At 26.4% G+C, this 22,744-nt stretch overlaps 1 long non-coding RNA gene across 1 annotated transcript in view; it reads left to right on the forward strand.

Annotated features, from left to right (window-relative positions):
* LOC112596367 overlaps window positions 1–21,525 on the forward strand; it is a 32,510-nt gene extending 10,985 nt beyond the window's left edge. Inside the window, exon 3 of the long non-coding RNA XR_003114764.1 lies at window positions 21,461–21,525. This is a non-coding gene — a long non-coding RNA (uncharacterized LOC112596367). The remainder of the gene's footprint in view (window positions 1–21,460) is intronic.
* Window positions 21,526–22,744: the final 1,219 nt, after the last annotated feature.

The raw sequence follows: 22,744 nt of genomic DNA on the forward strand, positions 1-22,744 counted from the left end.
GAAAAGCCTAGACACAACGGCTCGTGTAGTTGTGTCACACGTGTTTATGACAGCTCACTTTCTACCCTACACCTCTTCTTTCCGTGCCAGAGCTTTTTTTTTATTTTGATGTACACACAGTTGCACGACACGGTACAATATTTTATGGAATTCTTGAACGATTTTGGACGAAGGGGTTGGTTGGGGTGCGTCTGTAATATGTATAATGGTATATATTATACTACGTATATAAGTATAATATATATATATTATATAGTAATATTATTATACGAAGTCAGCCTTAATGCTCTCTTCCCGACCGTCACCCATCATTCATTCTCCCTCCTATTCGTTTTCGTTTCTTGGAAAAACGAAAATACAGTGGAAATTCGTATACGTTTTATATTATATCCAACAAAGGTTAAAAGGGGTTTTTTTAAGCTTTTGCGAGAAACCTGAGTAGAAGTTAACAGGAATGTTCTATCGCTAGAATCCATTTTGTCGTTGAATGGCGTAGCGGCCAAAATGCACCAGAAAGATTAAATTTATTTAAATAGAATACTTTATTTAATATTTTTATTTGATATTTTATAGTGAAAAGAGTAATTTGACAATGTTTATTGTTATTTTAGCTAGAAAATTAAATAAATATTTTAAAAATAGTTCATTTTTAATCTTTAAATATGTTTAATAGTTTCAATTCGAAATTAAATTTTGATTCGGCAATTCCTACAATTTAACAAAATTTCATAATAAAAATAACATAATATTTGGCTATTATATGTATCTTAAATATTTATACTTATTAGGTTAACATTATATTCACAGTTATTATATATGCTATAATAAGTTATTAAATATAAAATGTATAAGAATATAAAATATCATATTATAATTTACCACTCATGTATTTATTCGGATATTTTAAGTTATAATATTCTTCCCTGAATGCTAAGAAAAACATATTTCAAAATTAATATTTGAAAATTGAAAAATATATTCATCTCGAGGTACCTATTAAATCCGATTTTATTTAATGTTCCTTCTCTTGTAATATATTCCCTTGCCACTAACTGAAAATCGTCTCTAAGATTTGTATTTATTACGTTATAAAAACATTACGATGTATACAAAAAATGTACATTCCATTTTAACTTTTTTCTTTAATAATTTATATTCATATTTCTTCATAAAAAATAAGATAGTAAATATAATTTTTATTATCATAAAAGGTTAATGAGTATATACACATTATTGATAATTTACTGGAATAATTTCTTAAAACTATATAATTGTTAGCAGATTTTTTTATTGGATTTTCTGCAGTTTATCACGATGTATATAGACAAATATCATGCTATAGAAGTTGTGGTAACTATGGTATATGTCATGAACAAGATGTAATTCACATAATAATATATGTTTTATTCATTTAATTTACTTTAGTACGAAAAATTATATTTTAACTGTTGTATGTGAACGCGCATTTACGTTGCGTTTCTGTCTGTCCTCCTCAATCTCTCTCTCTATCTATGTATTATTTATTAAACATCTATATATGTATATCGCTTAATAAAATTTCGTATGTGCGACATGTTCTGAGCGCAAGTGCAAAATGAAAATAATATTCCATCCACGGCCCCGTGTTCGACAGCAATTCTCCACCGCCACCCTAAAGTCGTTTTTATTATTATTATTATTATTATTATTATTATTATATATATATATATATATATACAACACAAGGCAACATGAAAAAAATAAAATCGTATACAAGAAGAACGTCGGAAATAGTAGGGTTACAACGGGAATGGCAGGGTAGCGCACATAGAATAGGACTGGTGGAAGCGTACATACATAGTAGTACGGTGGTAGGAAAAATGCGTCCTTTTTATGTTATGCTGAGTACGGGACCGGAATAAAATGAAAAAGCGAACTTGCAATAGTATAAAAAAACTGAGGTAACACACACACACACACACATGTGGTTCGTCTTGCTCGAGGGCGAGAAGTGTGAAGACGACGAGAGGAAAGGGTATACAGCAGTATCAGAAGCAATAGAGGAAAAAGATAGGTTATCGTGAGAGAAAAGCTTTTCGTCTTGCACACACACATCACGTGTTCTATATACACAACTACACAGGGGAATAGAAAGAGGTAGACAGAGTGATGCAGAATGAGAAGGGGATATAGTATAGAGAAAGAAAGAAATGTAACTCGCACGTAGGTATATATATATAAAAGTACATCGTATACTTATAATATATACGTACAGTGCTCGTGTCTATAAATAAAAGAAAAGGAGACGCGGTAAAGGAAGAGACGAAAAAAATGAGGGAATTTGAGAACATATATGGAACTACACACGCGCGCACGCGCGCTCGCCCGACCTGCAGCAGCTCACCCCCGTCTACCCGTTCACAACCATTCTACGGAAAAAAGGGGGTTTTACGACCGTTCTCTTTTCTATATCTACAAAAACATGCAGAAAATCTACCCTCTATCGCTTACCCACTTATGTGTCTCGCTCATACGTCAATATAAAGAGGAAAATATATATCCGTATACGTACATATTATATATACACACTATTATACATACATGACGTATATTGTATAATATATATGTTTACGCACACACACGCATATATATATACGCATTCTCTGAGTGCAAATAATATATCCTTCTGTAAGCGCGCATGGGTATCACATTTTTATGATAAATAATAGAAATGAAAATATGAAACACACAAAAAATAATAAAAATAATCATAACCCTTTTATAGAAAATATTATCAAATTAGCGATATAACTCAACTCAACGGCAACGTTTTAAATAAAAAATTACAGCTCTGTATAGTAACGTGAATAAAAAAAGGTCACTGTTTCTAAATAAAGGGTATGAATATGTCTTTTTACGTTTACATAATTTAGTTGCTAACTGCAATTCAGCAATTATATCAGAATATATTTCATTTAATATTTATAATATGTACAATATGTCAATATATAAATCATCCCAATTGAACGTTTTAAAAAATTAAAACAAAACTAACGAAAGAAATTTTTATCTTTCAGTCTCAAATAAATTTTAAAACATACTTATACAAATTTTTCTTTAAATGGCATTTCCCTGGTTTTATTTTAAAATGCCTTCTCACTTTTCATTAAAAAACAAAAAAATGTACTTTTATATTCTTACATACCATATTTGTAACGTAATCTACTTTTCAGCAACAAATTTACTGTTTAATTATTTTCCGAAAAATACTGAACAATGAATTTTATAATTTAAATTATATATATATATATATATCGACAGTTTACCACACTTAACATTATTCAAGTATGCATTTTACCACTAATTATTTTTTTCTCAGCGTTTCTGTAAAATTACATAAACGCTTCAAATTTTATTTAATACATTTATAAAATGTATGTTTAATATATATTATATACGTCTAATTAATGAATATTGAATTAAATATAATATAACTAAATATGACTATCGTTGTTTTAAACAATCGTTTAAAAATAATTAGAGAAAGAAAAGAAATCCGCACAAAAACAAAATTCTTCAATGAACCAGAAATTTATGGAATAATATATTATATTTTATTTTGCGGGATAAATGAGTCATAATTCATAAGATTTCATATTTTCTAAAAAATTAACTTCTTCTTAGGTTGCTGTGGTGACGGCTTGGTGGGAGCCGTAATTGTGTAACTGTAAGGACTGTAAAGACATTTTATCATAATTGGTGTTTAACGGCAGTGCCTCTAAAAAATAGTCTAAATAATAAATAACAAACTCAAGAGAATTGAACATTTGTCAAAAACGTGTGTTTTGCATATTATTGTACACTATATATTTATGATTACGTATAATTTTTGTTTTATTTGCCGTCTACCAGACCAATGGGTTAAATGGACCATGACTTTTCGGTTAAAAAAATAGTAAAAATAACAACCTTAGAGGGTCAAAGCCCCTTGAAAAATTTGAATTTCACTGATTATTTTATATTATACGCATGTATATAATGTTTACGGTAATTTCATTATTTGATACTGGCCAAGCGTACTAATGGAAGCCAATTTGTTTTTGAGATTTTTAAATGATGCGAATGCCACACCTACTCCCCTTGCACCACATTTCATTTTAGAGCTTGCACTGCAGTATTTTATATTTTTGTGTCAAAAAAAAACAACCCGTTTGCATTATTTATGCATATATTACTGCTCTTGGTGTGCATAAGTTACAGCTCTGATACGAGAATAAAAACGAAATGTTTTTTATAATACGCATTTACGATTCGGAATCGCAAATTTTTGTGCATTGAAATTACGTCAAAAAATTTGATTACCTTCATGAAAATATCGTTTTATAAGTCAAGACTAGGTTTCAATGTCTGAGTGATGTAATAAGTGATCTGTATTTTTGAATCTTCATAATATCTATCATTTGATAAAATAAAACAATTATATTGATAGTTTTTTTTTTTTTTTTAATCACTTTTATACTAATTATACAAAGAAAAATAGTTAAAAAATAAATGCATAATATAAATTATAATACAATAGTATTTATTTTTAATATTACTTACAATAAAATATGTATGAATTCATTTCTCTAAAATTAAAATATTATCTAAATTTGGTACAAAAAATTTACAATAACTTTCTAAGAATTAAGATAATTGTTCATAATAATCCGATGGTCATAACAATCAAAATTTAAAAAAAAATTATTACAAAATAATGTTCATTCTTAAATCACAAAACTTTAATTCTACATATTATTAAAAATTAAATTGTATTTTTTAAATTAATTACATTAATCTGTTATTTTTGTTTTGTAACAATATCATTTTTTTAATAAAAATCTTGTATTTTCGTTTCTAATTTTCCAAATTTGTTTTTGAACTAATATTATTAACATCCATATAACTTGGCAATAAATGCCTCAACTTGAAATTTATTCCCATGACGAACCATCAATAATACAACTCACGCACTATGTAAATATTATAGTTAATATTTTGAACTGAATTCACCGAAAATTAACAACATTATATTCAAGTGGTTTTTAACGACCGATAAAACTTAGAATAACATGTAATTTTTTTCTGGAACCTTTAATTTTAATATTTAGGTTATTAAACCCAGTATATTAAAAAATCAATGAGATTATAAACAATATACATTATGCTTTATATCACTTGTATCTTAAAATATAACATTTTTCTAATATTATTTATATTATTTGTATATTACTTTAATTAAATTTTCAGTTTTTAAATCTATTTGTAATTTTTTATTATAAATAATGGTAAAATTTAAATCACCAATTTCTTCTGTGCTTTTACGTAGATACTATAGATATGATAATAACTATATACTTATGTAACGATAAAAGATATATACGATATACTGTTATCAAAAATCTACGAAACACTTTAAAATTTTGTTCTATGCTTATATACGTCATAAAATATTTTTTTTTTATAATACTTTCCGCTTTTTAAAAGAAATCGATAAAATAATGTTTTTATTTTTATAGCACTATAGTAATACATATTTAACACTGTCTTAAATGATATCCATACATTATAGTTAGCTCAAAATACATAATTAATAAGCCATATTAATGAAATTTGCTCGGATAGAGAATTTCACTTTTTCAAAAAAATCCTTTTAAAAAATAATCTTGTACTTAAATTTTTATTGCAACTATATATTTTTACTTAATCATATTCACTTTTAGAGGGCTATGTATAGGTAAACTATATACTATAATATTATGGTACTATAAAACCATTTTCGAGTGGGCCATTTTTCGTTTCAAAAGAAAGTAAATCTTCCCCAGTATATAGGACGCAATGGTTCACATGCAAATGCATATCCGGTTATTAATCGATGGGGTGAGGTAGGAGAAAGACAATGCAGGTGTTTGATGACGTAGCCCAAACAGTCTCTCCAGAGAACCCTTTCTTGTTATTTACGCGCTAGGCAGATGGTGACGAGCATTATACAAAATAAAGAAGATAATTACAAACTACTACCACTACTCGTTTTACATTTTTTTTTCTACTCTTTTAAAACCCCTAAGACCTTTTATTACCTATTTAAATTTTTTCTATTGTTTTTTTTTTTTTTTTTCATTGAATAATAAATAATAATACCCAAATCCAAAATATATTCAAATTTACAATTCAATGGGTGTAAAAACAAAACAAAAAAACAAATTTATTATACATATTCTTAGATTTCAACTATTTAATTGCTTTAAATCTACACATTTTCAGATATTTAAAACAATTAAAAATAAACGTTTTGGAAATTTCCCCTTTTTATTAATATTTTAAACTTATATTAATTATAATATACAACTAAATAGTTTTATTGCTTCATTGTTATTAGAACTTATGTACGTTGTGCAGTATCAAATAAAAAAATAATAAATAGGTAGGGTTAGGTTATACATAATAATTATTAAAAACGTGTTCATTTTTAATCAAAAAATTGTAACATTCCAAACACGGTTTTAAATAGAAAACACGGTTATAGATTTCATTGAAAATAGGCATTTCTTATTATATTTCTTATTAGTATGCAGTTTTTCAAATTTAAATAATCTAATAATCTTATTTATATATCAACATATATTAAATATGTCCTAGCCCTCCCCCTCTACAAAAAGATTTAAATTGTGTCTATAGTATAACTACTATAATATATAACTATTATGTTAATTAGAAGATGAACTCGTTTATATGGCTTAGAAATTTAGATGTACGGTGGACAACAAATAACTTAGGTGAGAATATAAAATAGGTGTTATAACTCATGTAGAACTATAGTGATTCTCATGGTTGTTACCTTAAATTCTAACTAAATATTTAAAAGTAATCGATCAACATTATGAAATATTATCATAATTTATTTTATTACCGTAAATTTAATTTTTAGATGGATATGTACTGCAGGTGTTACTGTACAATTTTGGCTAAATAAATAAATAATATATCACTACCCAAATGATATCAAAATCCAATGAGTATAAGCTGAACATTTTTACATCTTCGGCAGCGAGTCTTACTACACAGCATCATAACTATATATTATATAAATTCGATTAAAAAGGATCCCCTTGTCATGAATAAATCCCGTAATGTACCCAGTAACAACATACATATACTTAATACTTATTATATAATATACACATACTCTATGTGTCATATCATCGTATCAGAAGATTTTCGACACAATCGACCGTCGTCGTCGTATAATAATACAAGAAGCTTACTATACTTACGTATCTACGTGTAAGGTATTTTATTATTATTATTATTAATATTGTTATACCATCGCACGCAATGTATGTATGTTTTATATATTACATTTTTCGAATGGAAAATAACGAGGGAAACGACATATTATTCTCGTCACGGCATTTCCCTCTAGTCGGGAATTTTTATTTATTTATTTTTTTTTTTTTTATATGTATATATTTGAGTCTTTCGCCTGATGCTATAGGTTCGTTAGAGTACAACATTGTCACACGTCCATCGTTAGTGGGCGACCCACACACACGCATAAACGTGCGCGCTTTGAGCTTGACAAAATTGAATACTGGGGTGTACAAGCGGTCGTAAACTTTGACAATAGCGTACATCTATTTTCCTGGTATATATTATATATTATTTTTATAATATAATGCACGCTCTCCTTTCTTCGTTATCGTAAATATTCGTGATAATTTAGAGAAGAATTATTTTTTTACCAAGGATTATATTATATACGCTATGATTTATTTAAAAATGTATAAGTACACCGTACACGAAAAGTAATTTAAAGTTACGTTTTAATCTCTTGCATGGACAAATAGCTACACATATACCTTATAAATTTTAATACATGGTAAATAAGCCAAAATTAGTACTGTGAAAAAATGTAAAATATAAAGAATTTTTTTTTTTTTTTTTGATAAATGAAATGCACTGATTGTCAACTCAACAGAGATTAATGTAGCAAATGGGATTAGTTAATACTTTCAAATAGTAAAAATTTAAACTACTTAGTACTTTTTTATTTGTTGAATAAAACTAAAAAAAAAATTACGAACAATTATTAACATATTTGATATTCTTACGTATTCACTAATCGCTTTAAAAGAAATCTCTATCAAAGTTAATGATCAGAGCATTTTTTTTTACAAATAAAGGATCTTAATACAGAAATAAAAAAAATACACATCATTGTGAAATTAAAAATTGAAAAGGTATAAACATGTAGTTACTATCCTGCTCTACATTAAGTATTGAATTTATAAACACTTTTTTAATTATTATAATTTATTATACATACCGTATTATTACATAATAATTATAATTAACTTTTGAGTCAATACCATTATATTTCCGTAAAATAATAAATAACAAAATATAAATAGTTAGGTAGGTAAAAAAGTTTAAATTTAATAATTTATCTAATTAATTTTTTCATATAAAAGACAAATATCGAATCATAATTTAATATCTATTCGATTTACCGAACCTTTCCCAAAATAGCCAACCCTCTTTGGTGGTCACTTTATACAATATAAGCACATTAAACTGATCCTATATTAATAAATTAAAATAAGGCAAATCTACATAAAACTAAAATAACTAAGAATTTATGATGGATAAATAAGAGATAAAAAGAATATTATAATAGAAAAAGTAAAAAAAACTATCTTGACCAATGGCCATAATGGTTGTAACCACGAAACAAAGAAATACGATATTGTAAGGTAACACGTGTAAGTACACGTTATCACTTGAGACTCAGTAGGTTGATGCAGTAGTCTAGTAGATACAACGCAATTTTTTATCGTATTCAGCCTGAAAATAACATTAAATCTTATAGATGAAATTCGTTTTTTATGTATTATATACTATTATAAATGAACGCGACATTATTTTACTAAGAATTGAATATTTTATAACCAAATTTAATAAAACACGTGTAGTATGTGTAGTGTTTACTTCAAAAAAAACCATTTATTAATGTTTGTCAACGGTTGATTTCGTAAAAGAAACTCGTTTGTACACGTACGGGCGTACATGTTTATGTAAATCAGTCTTAGATATAGATGCATATATTATCATATTGTTGATGTTACATGTCCATGTATAACGTGCATACTTATTTTAAAATAATAATGAAAAAATCTTTGATCGAAATTAAATCATTATCTAAATTCTAAACCATAATATTTCATATTATGTTTTAAATAATTTTTTTTATGAGATAAATTGATGAAAAATAATTTAAATTTTTCATTTTTTTTTTTTTTTTTGAAGAAACTAAGATTTAAATTACATTTTAATCATTGTGACTAATTTGCGGTACAAGCGTAGAATAATGTAAAACCACACCAAAATATGTAATATGTATGAACTACAGTAAAAATGGCATCAATAAAATGAAAATCCCTAGTATTTTTCAAATAACATCGTCATAAAATAAATTGTAGAGTCCCTTTTTTCAGAATACTTAAATCTATAAAAAAAAAAATTAAAACATAAAAATATTTTCAAGAAATAGTGCAATTTAGGTAGGTACCTACTAAAACCTTTAAAAATAATATTGAAAAAACTCGATTATAATAATAAATATAATATTTGTTAAATAAAGTGAGATAGATACTATATTATATAGAATAAATCGTTTACAATGACGATTAAGGAACAAGAAAAAATTGGCCATAGCATCCATAATTTAAAAAAAAATTAGGCAAGTAAGTACCGCTTTACTGTACATTAAGTGTTGAGTGGATCACTGTAATGAGTATATTAAAATTGAATTCAACGATGTATCATTTTACACAAAAAACGGTTCTGATCAGAAACGATGTATCAGCTTAAATCAATATACGTTTATTTCTTATGTTTTTTTATAAAGCTTTTAAAATTAAAATAAATGGTTTTAGTATTGAATTAGGCTATTTTAAATTTTTCTGAAAACATTTCATTATGTTTTATATTATTATTAGTATTTAATTAGTATAATAGTATATATTTATACCATATTATATTATCAAGTTATTAACTTTTAAGTTAATAACGCCTTATTAAAAATAACATTTTAATTATTATGTATTATTGTAAAAACCAATAAATTTATTGTTCCGCTCAGAATCTAAAACACTTAATAAAAAACTGTACTTATATATTATATATTACATTTTAAATCTAATCATGTTTATTATTAAAAACTACAACAGATTTTTAAATAGGTACTTAATTATTATTATTATAATTATTTATAACAAGAACAAGATATTAAAAATAATCTGTTATTTTTTTTTTTTGTAACAATATAATTTTATTGGTAAAATCTTGTATTTTCATTTCTAATTTTTCAAATTTGGTTTTGAACTAATATTATTAATAGCCATATAATTTTATACTGTTTAATAATTTGTCTTGTCTAGAAATTTATTCTTATAATAAGCTATCAATAATAAGACTCTATATTATAGTGTGGATAAAATTATTGTCTAAATTCACCAAAAATAAACATCATTGCATCCATATAGTTATTTTACAAACGTCATAACAAGCAATACAATTTAGGACTATATGATATGAAACTTCTTACTGGACCTTACTTTTAGGTCATTAAACTCAGTATATTAAACAATAGCGATGTCATTAATCGTATAAACCATTTCTATACTGTATTATAATTTCCATTTTGTTTATTTATATTCATTGTTACTCTCGTTTTATGTATTCAATATACGACTTTATTATATTCCTTAGTAATTTTTCGTTGTCTTCGTTTAATGTTTAAATACGTATATACATATATATTTATATTATAACATGTAGATTGTAGGTTGTGGTATTTTTTCAAAATATATATTCTTGGACAAAAATAAAACGTCAAGCATTTTAGATTTTAAGTTAGGAACATTACACAATAGCTGCTGACTTGATTTATTTTTCTCCCAGAAATATATATATATTTAAGCACGTTAAACAGCGAAAAGTTTTATTGTCTGTATCTAATTTTTCAGACGTTTTTATACAATGGCTTTATAACGCACGTGCAGTCTCATGTATACTTCGTATGTAAACTATAAAGTATATTATACACGCATTCTAGCAAAAAAAACTCTTAAGTGGTTGTAGAAAGGATAACTATGGCGCACGTTGACAATATTATTTTATACGGCATACGCATATTCCAAAAATATATTATACATAATAATAACATGACATTTAAATAATATAATTTTAGATAAACATAATATTTCTGACATGATATACGTTATATTTATAATATATATTATATACATATAATGTGCATGATATTTGATTACTATTTGGGCGCGTATTATACTTGTATGTACATACAATGAAAATATACCGCATGTATTTATACCTGTAACCGTTGATATTTCCTGACAAGAAACATTATTCGAATACAAGTATTATATAATGAAAATATCTGAGTGAACGTGAATAAACAACCAAGTGATAGTATTAAAGTATACATCCGAGTATATGTTAACACTGTATAAATAAAAATAGCCCTTGCGTGGAATATACTGTAGTACATTTATACTATATAGATACAGGTAGTAAGTATATGCAAACGAAGAAATGTAAGACACGTTGACTGTGAGCGTGTGCACTTGTTAAATTGCTTAAAAGTGTGGTAACAAAAGTGTACATATACTACATCGTGTAAAAATATTATATTATTCCTGCGAATTTTAAAAATAAAAATATGTGAGATTCGCCATTTCTAGAAACATTACAACTATATATAACATCCTTTTTTCTTCAACAAAACTATTCGTGTACACGCATAGAGACAATTTTTGAAAAAGAAATGTATAAAAGTATTAAATTTATGAGTAGATACATAATGAAATAATTTAAATGGATAAAATATTGTATTATATTATACAATATTTTTATAGATTATAGGGACGCATTATCAGTTATTTAAACATATACAGTTCTATACAGTGTACTTCTGTCCTAACCTAACTTTTGTGATTTGGTTCTGCAAAGAACACCGGTGAGGTGAATAAAAATAAAACAGTATTTTAATATTTTTTTTTTTTTTTTAATATATATTTTTATGATTAAAACGGCGCCTTGTCATAACCCTTTCCCCCGCAGGCCGGCTGATCGGTTTTTTCTCACCCCTGCAGTATATACGATGATTTGGGTGAGTGTGTAAGAGTTTGTGTGTGTGTGTGTGTGTGCGTGCATGCCATCTGCATAAAAACGTGTATATTTATACATATAATATTATTTATACACATATCGCGGGGTGGTTCCTTAACGATGTTCCTTTTATGCGACCAGACGAACCAAACAGACAGCCCATTAATTCTGACTCGGATGCCCCACACTCGCTTGTGTGTATGTTGTATGTGTGTGATATATATATATTCATATAACAATATAACGGTTAAAAAAATTATGTATACCCAACACCTTGTTTTCACGTTAAATGACTATTCACGCCTACCGCGACCTAGTGTTTATTATTATTTTTATTATTAGGTCTCTTTTGATGTGTGTGTGTGTGTGTGTGTATATGTATATTTGAACTAGAACAATTTTTTTTAACCGTATCATTATTGTGTTCTATTACGTGCGTAATATGTCGAAACCGACAAACACAATATTAAACCCTTTTTTGGACGAGCATCTCTTTCTCTATTAAATATGTGTATGTATATGTAACAATAATAATAATGATGATGATGATTATAATAAATACTGGCGATAATATGTTATGCAATGTTCTTAAGTATAATATGTGTATAGTGTACATAATATATTACATTGTTCCAGGGCACATCATAATATAGTGCTAATAGTATGATTTATTTTTAATTGGACGTCTATAATGCAATCTAGGTATCTACCGGCTGGTCCGACGTTTCAATTATACTTCATTATCGCTAGATACATCACGTACAAAAACAATTTTGCTTGCATTCATCTATTTATATTAAGTTATAATCATACGACTTTAAAGTGTTTTCAAAATGTATTATACAATAATATAATATGTACGATTTATGATGCATGCGAAGGAGAGAGCTAGGGGGTTACAAGCGAGTGAGTGAATTAAAAGTACACAATATAGGGCTTATAAAGATTTTAACTTAAAACAATTGTATAAATAATTGTTTTATTTAAAGTAGATATATTATACAATACTGGACAAATATTTCATATATAAATTAAAACAGTAAACGTTGAACAGTGATTATATAATATTTTAATATATTTGGTTTTATACAAATAATTGGTATCAGATACTGGATATGCCAGGTATTAAAAAAATGTAGAGACTCTTGATTATTGTACTCATACACATTTTAATACATATGTAGAACAATAACAGATAACATTGCTATAAACGTATAACATAAAATATTTAATAACTTCATTAATTATATTATATTATCGTATACCAGTATACCACTGCCAATTACACTAATGACTGTTTTCAAAATTTTTGAACATTCTACAGTATATTATATATTATTACGTAATGTCTCATTCAATATGGTAATGGTATTGCTACGTATAGGTACAGTGTATGTACAGTGTGAATATATATACATGAAATTATTTCGCCCCATTGATTACTTCGAGATTAAATACATCCTACTATGTATACTACTACCTATACAGGTATATCATGTCTTGCAGACGTTATCTTTTAACACTCGAAACTCATCATGTCATACGCGAGTTATTCAAGTACATTATTCACATGCACGTTTAACGATCATATTTGATCGTTGACCTACTATATTCGTATATACATGTAAAGTATAGCAAAGGTAACCCTTTTTAGTTGAATATACATGGATGTTGTATACACTGCTGTAGCATAGTATTATAATTAGCTACATATTGAATCCATGGGGTAGAGGCGATGGTATACTCGCTGCATGTATGAAATAGGTACACGCGTATATAAGAGGAGAATGCCGTACGCGGTACGCACCGCTGCTACATATACATAAATGCACGAACGATGGGCAGGTGAGACGATGGAATGAATTATCGCGCAACAGAGGGTTTTTAAAAACGACGTACGTGGGGCTGAATTTTATGAAACATATTTCTTCGATGTTTTTTTCTTTGGATACTGTTACAAGACTTATATTTATATTATAATAGCATTCCAAATAATTCATCTATTCGTACATATACATAATATTTATAATTTATTATATCATAATATTGTAACGTGGTCGGGGGAACAACCAATTAAATATAAGATATCCGGGGAGAATCGTAGGATTCTATAGATATATTTAACCGTTGCTAGGGGTAGATATCGATTGAAAGGATCATAAAATATATTTAAGTAACAACAGACTTAGTGATAGTGACCATTAATTTATAATCTTTAAAATAATTATTACATAGTACTTACATACGGATAATCTATCTTATAACAATGTGTGGCTGTGTCGTAGTTATACGGAATTTGGGTGTAGATGTTGTATTTTGATTAAAGGTGCACAGTGAACTGGTCTCTTAATACATAGTGTGTATTGGCCATAGGCCTTACAATTATATGTATGTGTGTGTATGTATGTGTGTGTGTGTGTATATGTTTATCTAAATGACATATATATATTATTGACACATATACTCATACTTCTTATGCTCCTACACTTTATGCAGCTATATATTATTATGTATACACATTCTGGGACGACTTGTAAGATTAATTCACAATCAAAATTAGCCCAAACAAGATCAGCTATAATATAAGTTTTCAAATTAATATATATAAATACGTATATCTATTCTGCAGCCGAATGTTAAATTACTTGATCTTACCTCGTACTTACTATTTTAAACGTCACGAATCGTAAAGTCATGTGTAAAATACTAAAATGTTTGTACACGTTCCGTGTATATGTTACCAAGTAACTATATTATACGTGATCGGGTAAACATACATATTATATTATACGCGCATGTATAGGACATTATTATGGTGACATTTGTGGGCGGTGTTTATGTAAATATAAAAAAGAATACGTGTCTCATGCATTGACCAAAATTACGGCTGAGGCTTTATAAATATATAAAAATAATACACGTATTATGCCTATATCAGCTCGTGTAAACGCGTATTTGCGCACAATGTAATTATGTATTATTTCGTTAGCCTTCGTATTTATACCTTTTCTCATACATGCATATATTACATATAAACTGTGTGTGTGTGTGTGTGTGGGTGGGTGGGTGGGTGTGACACGTGTGCACAATTATTGACAGGTCCCTGTCAGCCCAATCCATTAGTCTTCGCTCGCGCATACCATCACATATAGGTACGTATAAATTGTATTAACCTTCCATTCGTGCAAACACAATCCCTTTAATGTCGTCGTTTTTTTGACACACTATTGCTGATATGACCTAATTATTGAAATAATAGTACGGATGTACTCAATTTTAATATATATTGAACTTTTAGAGACATAAAGTTCTATAATTAAGGTATACCTACATATACGATAATTAATAAATAGGTTAGGTTTATTATATACAGATATTTAAGTTTAGGTATACTTTTACATTGCTAAACTAATGATGAAAAGCGTGTGCCCAGTTTATAAGCATCATTCCTTGTAAGTAGGCGCCAAAAATGTGACATAATCCAAAAACAAATTTATATTTTTTATAATTGAACCTATGAACAGTGAATAAAAAATTTAAAATGTATAAAATTAATTAATAACCTAATTTTATTTTTAGAATAAAACAAAAAAAGCAATATTAGATAAAAACACATTATGGACATGTCAACTAAAACCATAACTTTTATTGTTCCATCTATTTGATTAAACATTTGATATAAATATAAATTAAAATAAGTAGAAAAATAAAGATTAATACATAATTTAAAACTAAGTTAAGAAATAGTTGTTTGTAATTTTACCCTTAGTCAGTAAATATTTATTGAATAGTCAATAATAATTCGGTTCATTATTGTTATATAAGAGATAGATGATACGGAGAAAGGATTTTTGTGCGGTGATCATGTGACTAAATCGTTATAGAACACCAAATTTAATTAAATGTTATAATTTAATAGTATATGTTTAATAGTTTATATCGGAAGCACATGCAGTTAACAAGGTGTGTCCCGACGAAAAATTCTTGTTCACAAACTGTGTTCTAATGATAAAAGTGGGGTAGTAGCGTATTTATATTGAATTGAGTCTACGCTATTTTTATGTGTTTGAATTGAATCTAGCTTCTTATCTTAATATATTTAAATTGAGTCCGTATAGATAAAATGTCATAACTAACTATACACATAATCTATGACACACAAGAAACAATTAGTTAATCTTACTTAATTATTATTACGAGTGAAAAATGGAGTATATTTTTCGATATTCACCCGTAAAATAATTATTTCTCCTTAAACAATTTTTAATATTTTGTTATATTTCCAAAAATAATAAAATAAGTGTGTACTTGAAATTTTTTAATTGTTTTTTTCAATACCTATATTATGATAAAATGTTCAACAAATTTTAACTCTTTTTGAAATATTCATAGGCACCTATGACAAATTTTCAATTTTTTTTAATATTTTTCTATAACTGTTGATAAAAAATTATTCTTTAGGTAAAAAGTACCTTTATTTATTATTATTTTTAATATTTTTTAATTAATTGACTCTTTATATTTATTATTATAATTAAAGAAGGGGACTCTATTCGAATAACCTTACAATATTGGTCGGACTCAACTCCGATAACCCAAAAGTATTTGCGGAACTCAATTCAATATTTGGGACTCGTTCAATGTTATCCATTTAAGGAGAGAGGGGGTAATGAGAGATAATTGTCTCGAGCAGCAAATTTTTGTGTTACTTTTTTTTCGAAAAATGTATTCATTTTAAAAGGCTTACCAGAAAATGTATGTACAAAATCGAGTGCTAGAATTTGTAACATCATTCATTGTGAAAATTTATCTGATATTTATCCATAAGTTAATATTGCGTAGCGTATGTTTTAATGTGTCCCTACATCAAATACTTCAGCAAAGCGTTCTTTCACTACGCTTAAAAGGATTAAATCATACCACAATTCTCCGATGAATGATAATCGTTTAAATTCTTTGCCCTTTGATAATTCTGAATATTGAAACTAAGTTGGCAACTTCATTAAGTTATGATAAAATAATTGAAGATTTTCAAGATCAAAAGCATACCGAAAAATATTAATTTAATTATGTTCGTTTTTCTTCTCTTAAATATTTATGTTATATTAATTTTTAATGTGTTCACTATTTATAAATAGTTAAAAAATAAATTAATACATTTTACAATTTTTTTTGATAATTTTACTATCACGTGTGCTACTGAGAGTACCCAAGACATTCAACATTCTGGAGCACTCGGCAAATTTATATACTGCATAATGCTATTACCATATCACATGTGTTTTAAGTTTTTTTATAAATGATAATAATTGTCAGCCAATATGAAAAAATCAGGGGGGATAAGAGAGTATTAAAGAAATGTATACTCAGGGCAGCAAAATCTTAAATACACCACTGAAGCGGAGTACATGATAATTGATAGTATTGTGTCCAAACTGTTTTATTAAATTTTATACAAGTTGTATGCTTATTCATAATGCTTTATTTCCTCCTTATGTATGGACAGAATCATGCAATTCATTATTACGCGCAACTGTACGGAGACAATCATTTATGTATAAATGTGTTATTTTAATAAGTATAAATATTTGTATTAATTTATATGTATGTATGCTATTCAAATATTTAAATGAAAATAAAAATAATAATAATAACTAACTGTTGTGAACCATTTCACTAGAAATTATATTATGTGTTAGGAATATTCAAGCCTTTCCAATATATTTCAATTTACTGAAGTGATAAAGAATTTTCAATGTGATGTTTACATTAAAATTTGAAATACTAGACAATTATCAAAGACAACACATGAAAAAAAAATTATTTCTTAGTTAAAAATGTTTACTTAATGTGAAATATTGTTAAAATTATTTGTATAATTATTTTTACTTTTTATTTATATTAGTTAGACACTTAAACGAAACTCATGCAACCTGAAAATAAACCTAGGGACACAATTCGTTAACAGCCATTGAAATGAATCAAAATACTGAGTATACGACACGTTAAATTTTCCATAATATTATAGTCAGCGTCGTTCAAGTTGTTTTGGTACTTACCTAACCCGTTTAATCGTTTGTAAAGTAATTTACATAATCACACTGTTTATATTAATTTATTAAATTATGATAAAAAAAACATACTTTAATAATTACAAGAAAAAAAATTTTAGTCGATATTTGATATTATTTTGGAATAATACTGTTAATTAGTCATTTCCGTTATGTTCTATTACTTCTATTAAGTATTTACTATACGTGATTGTGATTTTTACTTAAATAAATTAACTATGAATATTTTTTTATACAGTCTATTAACTATATGTAAGTACATATTCAAATAATATAAGTATAAAAAATTTTAAATATCAATTGAAAAAAATACATTAAAATTAACGAATGTCAAATAACAATCCATTTACCTACTATAATATGTGTACACTAATATACGAAATAATATATTGAATAGTTTATACATAAATAAAACGGTTTATAAAGATTAAAGAATGATATGTTTTAGTGTATACAGTTGTTAATACACTCGATATTTCAAAAAGTTTGTTCATATAGTTTTATTTTTGATGTCATTGCAAAACAACATTTTAGAAAAAAATGTATTTAAAAACACTTGAAAATTATAAAAATAAAAAAAATATTAAAATATAATTTTTTTTTTTTTTTTGTATGTTGTTTTGCATTTATATCAAATTATTTTATAAAATCTAAAACTTATCAAAATATAATTAATGTACATTCTTAAATGAATCCTCTTATATAATATGTTATGAAAAATTAAGTTATCAATAGCATTTGTTGTTTGTGTAATTGTACGAGTATATTCAATTGATCGTGTTAAGTGTTCATATCCTTCAAAATTTTTGATTGTTATACTGTTATAATATAATAATATGAATGTAACTAATTAATTAATTATTATCGAAATCGAATATCGATTATATAATAATTGATAAGTTATAATATAATATAACGGAGAAAAACACGAGCGCGAGTGAGATTCGAAGTTCGTGAAGTGATTTTCGGGGAAAAGGCTTGTTTTCTTAAGTATGTAAGTAAATACTATCTTACTGATAACACTCAGGGTTTATTTTAATAAAAAAAATAACTTAATTATTTCAATGTCAAGAAGACGATTTTTACTTAAATGTAATAATATGAATCATTCTCGCTCATAACTCGTTAATTTAATAATAAATTATCGTAACTGGAAATAATATTATTATTTACCCATGCATAAATAATTTAGTACTTTAATTACATCGAAACATATGAAACTAATAAGTAATAAATAATAACTCATATCTAACAAATGGTATCTATTCACTTTTACCTCTATAAATTAAATATTTTATTATTATTATTGACTCTATACTCTATGGAAAAGTATGTTTTAATGTTTTATACTAAAATATATTCACTTTTTAAAAGATAAATATTTATGCTATTCTCAGTCCAATATACAACGACATCTGTCGGTCGGTTTAAATAACTAGACATGCAAGTACTCGTTTTTTTATTTTTCTATACATTATTTACTTTATAGCGATAAATAATAATGATTTATATTGTATATTACGTCTACTACCCAGTCATTATTATTTAATCCTAAAATCTAACTTAGAAGACCGTTTCCTTTCAGTGCGTGTAGGCTCTGTTATATCCCATCCAGTAAGAATTAATGCCAATGTACCACAAGGCACAGTAACTGACCCATTATTTTTTAACTTATTCATATCTGATCAGCCAAACTCAAACCAAACCCTAGTAGGTGATTTTGCAGACAACAAAGCTGTAATAGATAACAGCGCCGACCCAAACTAAGCTTCTCTTTATATACAAAACTATATCCACTTTTTGAAACATAGTATAAAGAATGGGGAGTAAAAATGAATGAGAGCAAGTCCACTCATTGTACATTCACTCTTCGACATGGCACATGTCCGACACTTTTCCTTAACAACCACATATTACCTAATGCCAATGTGTGCAATATCTTGGAATTCACATCGGTCGTCTACTCACTTGAACAACACACATCAAAAACAAAATTATCATACTAAATAACTGTCTTCGTCTCTTACGACCATTATTAACATCCAAAAAAATACTTATCTACAAACTTCTTTTAAGACTAATCTAAACATACAGTATCCAGCTCTGGGGTGCAGCAAAAATAACTAACATTAACCGTATTCAAAGATTCCAAACAAAAATTCTTCATATTATTTCAAAAGCTCCATTATATATTGCTAACAAATCCCTTCATTCTGACTTTAAAATACCATTTATCACTGAACTAGCTAAACTTTATTATAAACGTTTCAATAGCCAATTAACCCAACACACAAACTCTCTTATAAATCAACTCGCATCCATAACCATTCCAGGCAATCCTCAAAAAAGGTTAAAAAGATAGTGGTATCGTGTCCTGCTAAAATAAATCAGGAAAAAAAGTATTAAAAAAAAAAGTAATTAAGTTAATTAAATTTTAACTTTTTTTCCCCCGGAGAAATATCCCCAATGAGAGATCTCTTCACTCCGTCATTCCACTGACTAATATGTATATTATATGTTATCAATTAAGCCTATTGTTCATTTGTTTGTAACAGATTGCTAAATAAAGAATTATGTTAAATATATATATTATATATTATTCTATTAAGTCCATAATTTCACTTAATGCACTAGTTTAATACTCTTACTAATTTTTAAAACCAATCTATCACAGCACATCGTCGATGATCAATCAAAATAACAAGACGCCCACTGATGTAGTCCGGGTGGTAGAACGGGGGTACCTACCTACTTATTATGTACTTATGTTTATAATAGTAATATTATAATACATTGACTGTTAATTAGTTTAAGTCAAATTAAAATAATAACCTACTCCTGTACACTCCTTATATATATAAATTGTAAATATTAGACTCTGTCTGATTAGTCACAAATACCGTATGAAGATAAACGTGATATTGATAAACAAAACAGTACACGATATTTCAAAATTATTATATTATATTTTTACTTTCATTTTACAAATAAATAATTATAATTTATAGTTATCAGTCAACAACTATTACTTATGAAATTCAAATACCTACTTACATACTTAATTTCGATAATATTTATTTGTTTCTAGTGTTTCTACCTTCGTGGTTTCTTTGCGGCTTATGCGACAAGATATTATATAATATAAACTTTTTTAAACTTATGTATTTTTTTTTTTTCAGAAAACCAAGTAGAAAGCCAAAACCATTTCAACTCACCTCGGTTGGCAATATTACACAAATACTTGAAACCAATGTATATTATCTCGGGTGTATTGCATCCTAGGTAAGTTTAATATTTTGTTTGAGTACACCTATTTTATTTTAATAAGCTTTAAGTTTTTAAATCACTACAATATATTTTATATCATATAACCAGAATTAGTTAAATAAAATGTATTTTTGTACACCTAACTTAGATATGACTCACCAAGATTTTCATATATGCACGCGGTATATGTAGTTTGTGTTACGTAATTATTATAATGTTCTTTTTTTAATTCATAACTGATTAAATAGCGGTATAAGGTACATATTATATGTTTGTATTGTGCAGTGTATACAACAAATATCTTGCATTAATTAAAATTCGTAAAGCCATTAATTACAACGCGCAAATTATTACAGATAATCTATCTAGTTAGGTAGTAAGCACATATATACCTATTTGACTGGGTAATAAATAGTATACCCTAAATAATAACCAATTTATTTATTTATTTAATTAATTATTTATTTATTAACAAGTAAATACCCTGTACAGTAATAGAAAAAGAAGAACTAATATTAATACATGATAAAATATTTTATAACTAAATGACAACAAACTAATGTACATTATAAAATAATGATGTATAAATTCAAAATGTGAACATATAACGATAAGTAATCATTAACTATTAACATCAAGACTTAAGGGTATAAAGACATTGTTTGAAAATTTGTCTCGGTATAAAAAATAAAATCAATGTTACCTATTAATAATTTTGTTTACTAAAGAAAAAACTCTGGAAAAAATGTAGTGAAACTAGTATATATATATACATTTTTGACCTTGTACATAAATTAGGTATTAAAACTAAATCCAACATTTGAAAGAATCAATATTACCACTTAATAAACCATACAAAAACATCATCAAACTGTTTAACCAAACTCTAGATGATTCTTGAAAAGTATGAAATACGATAGTTTTAGCGTTAATATTTTTAAATTTTAAGTATTTCTATAGATAAAACCGAAATTTTGAAAGATTTATTTGTAACAAATTTTGTGATAATGAAAAAAACATTATTTTAAAATGTACCTACTACATGATTAACCGAGTAATTAAATAAAATTTAATTTTGTAAGCGAGAGAAAATTATGACACTACATTTATTTATATTAACAGTAAACGATTAGTTACATAAATACATAATATGTACCTATATTGACTCAAAATAATAAATTTATCCAAGTTAAACT

Source organism: Melanaphis sacchari, unplaced genomic scaffold (assembly GCF_002803265.2).
Source record: "Melanaphis sacchari strain LSU unplaced genomic scaffold, SCAv2.0 Contig31_pilon_pilon, whole genome shotgun sequence".
Lineage (NCBI taxonomy): Eukaryota > Metazoa > Arthropoda > Insecta > Hemiptera > Aphididae > Melanaphis > Melanaphis sacchari.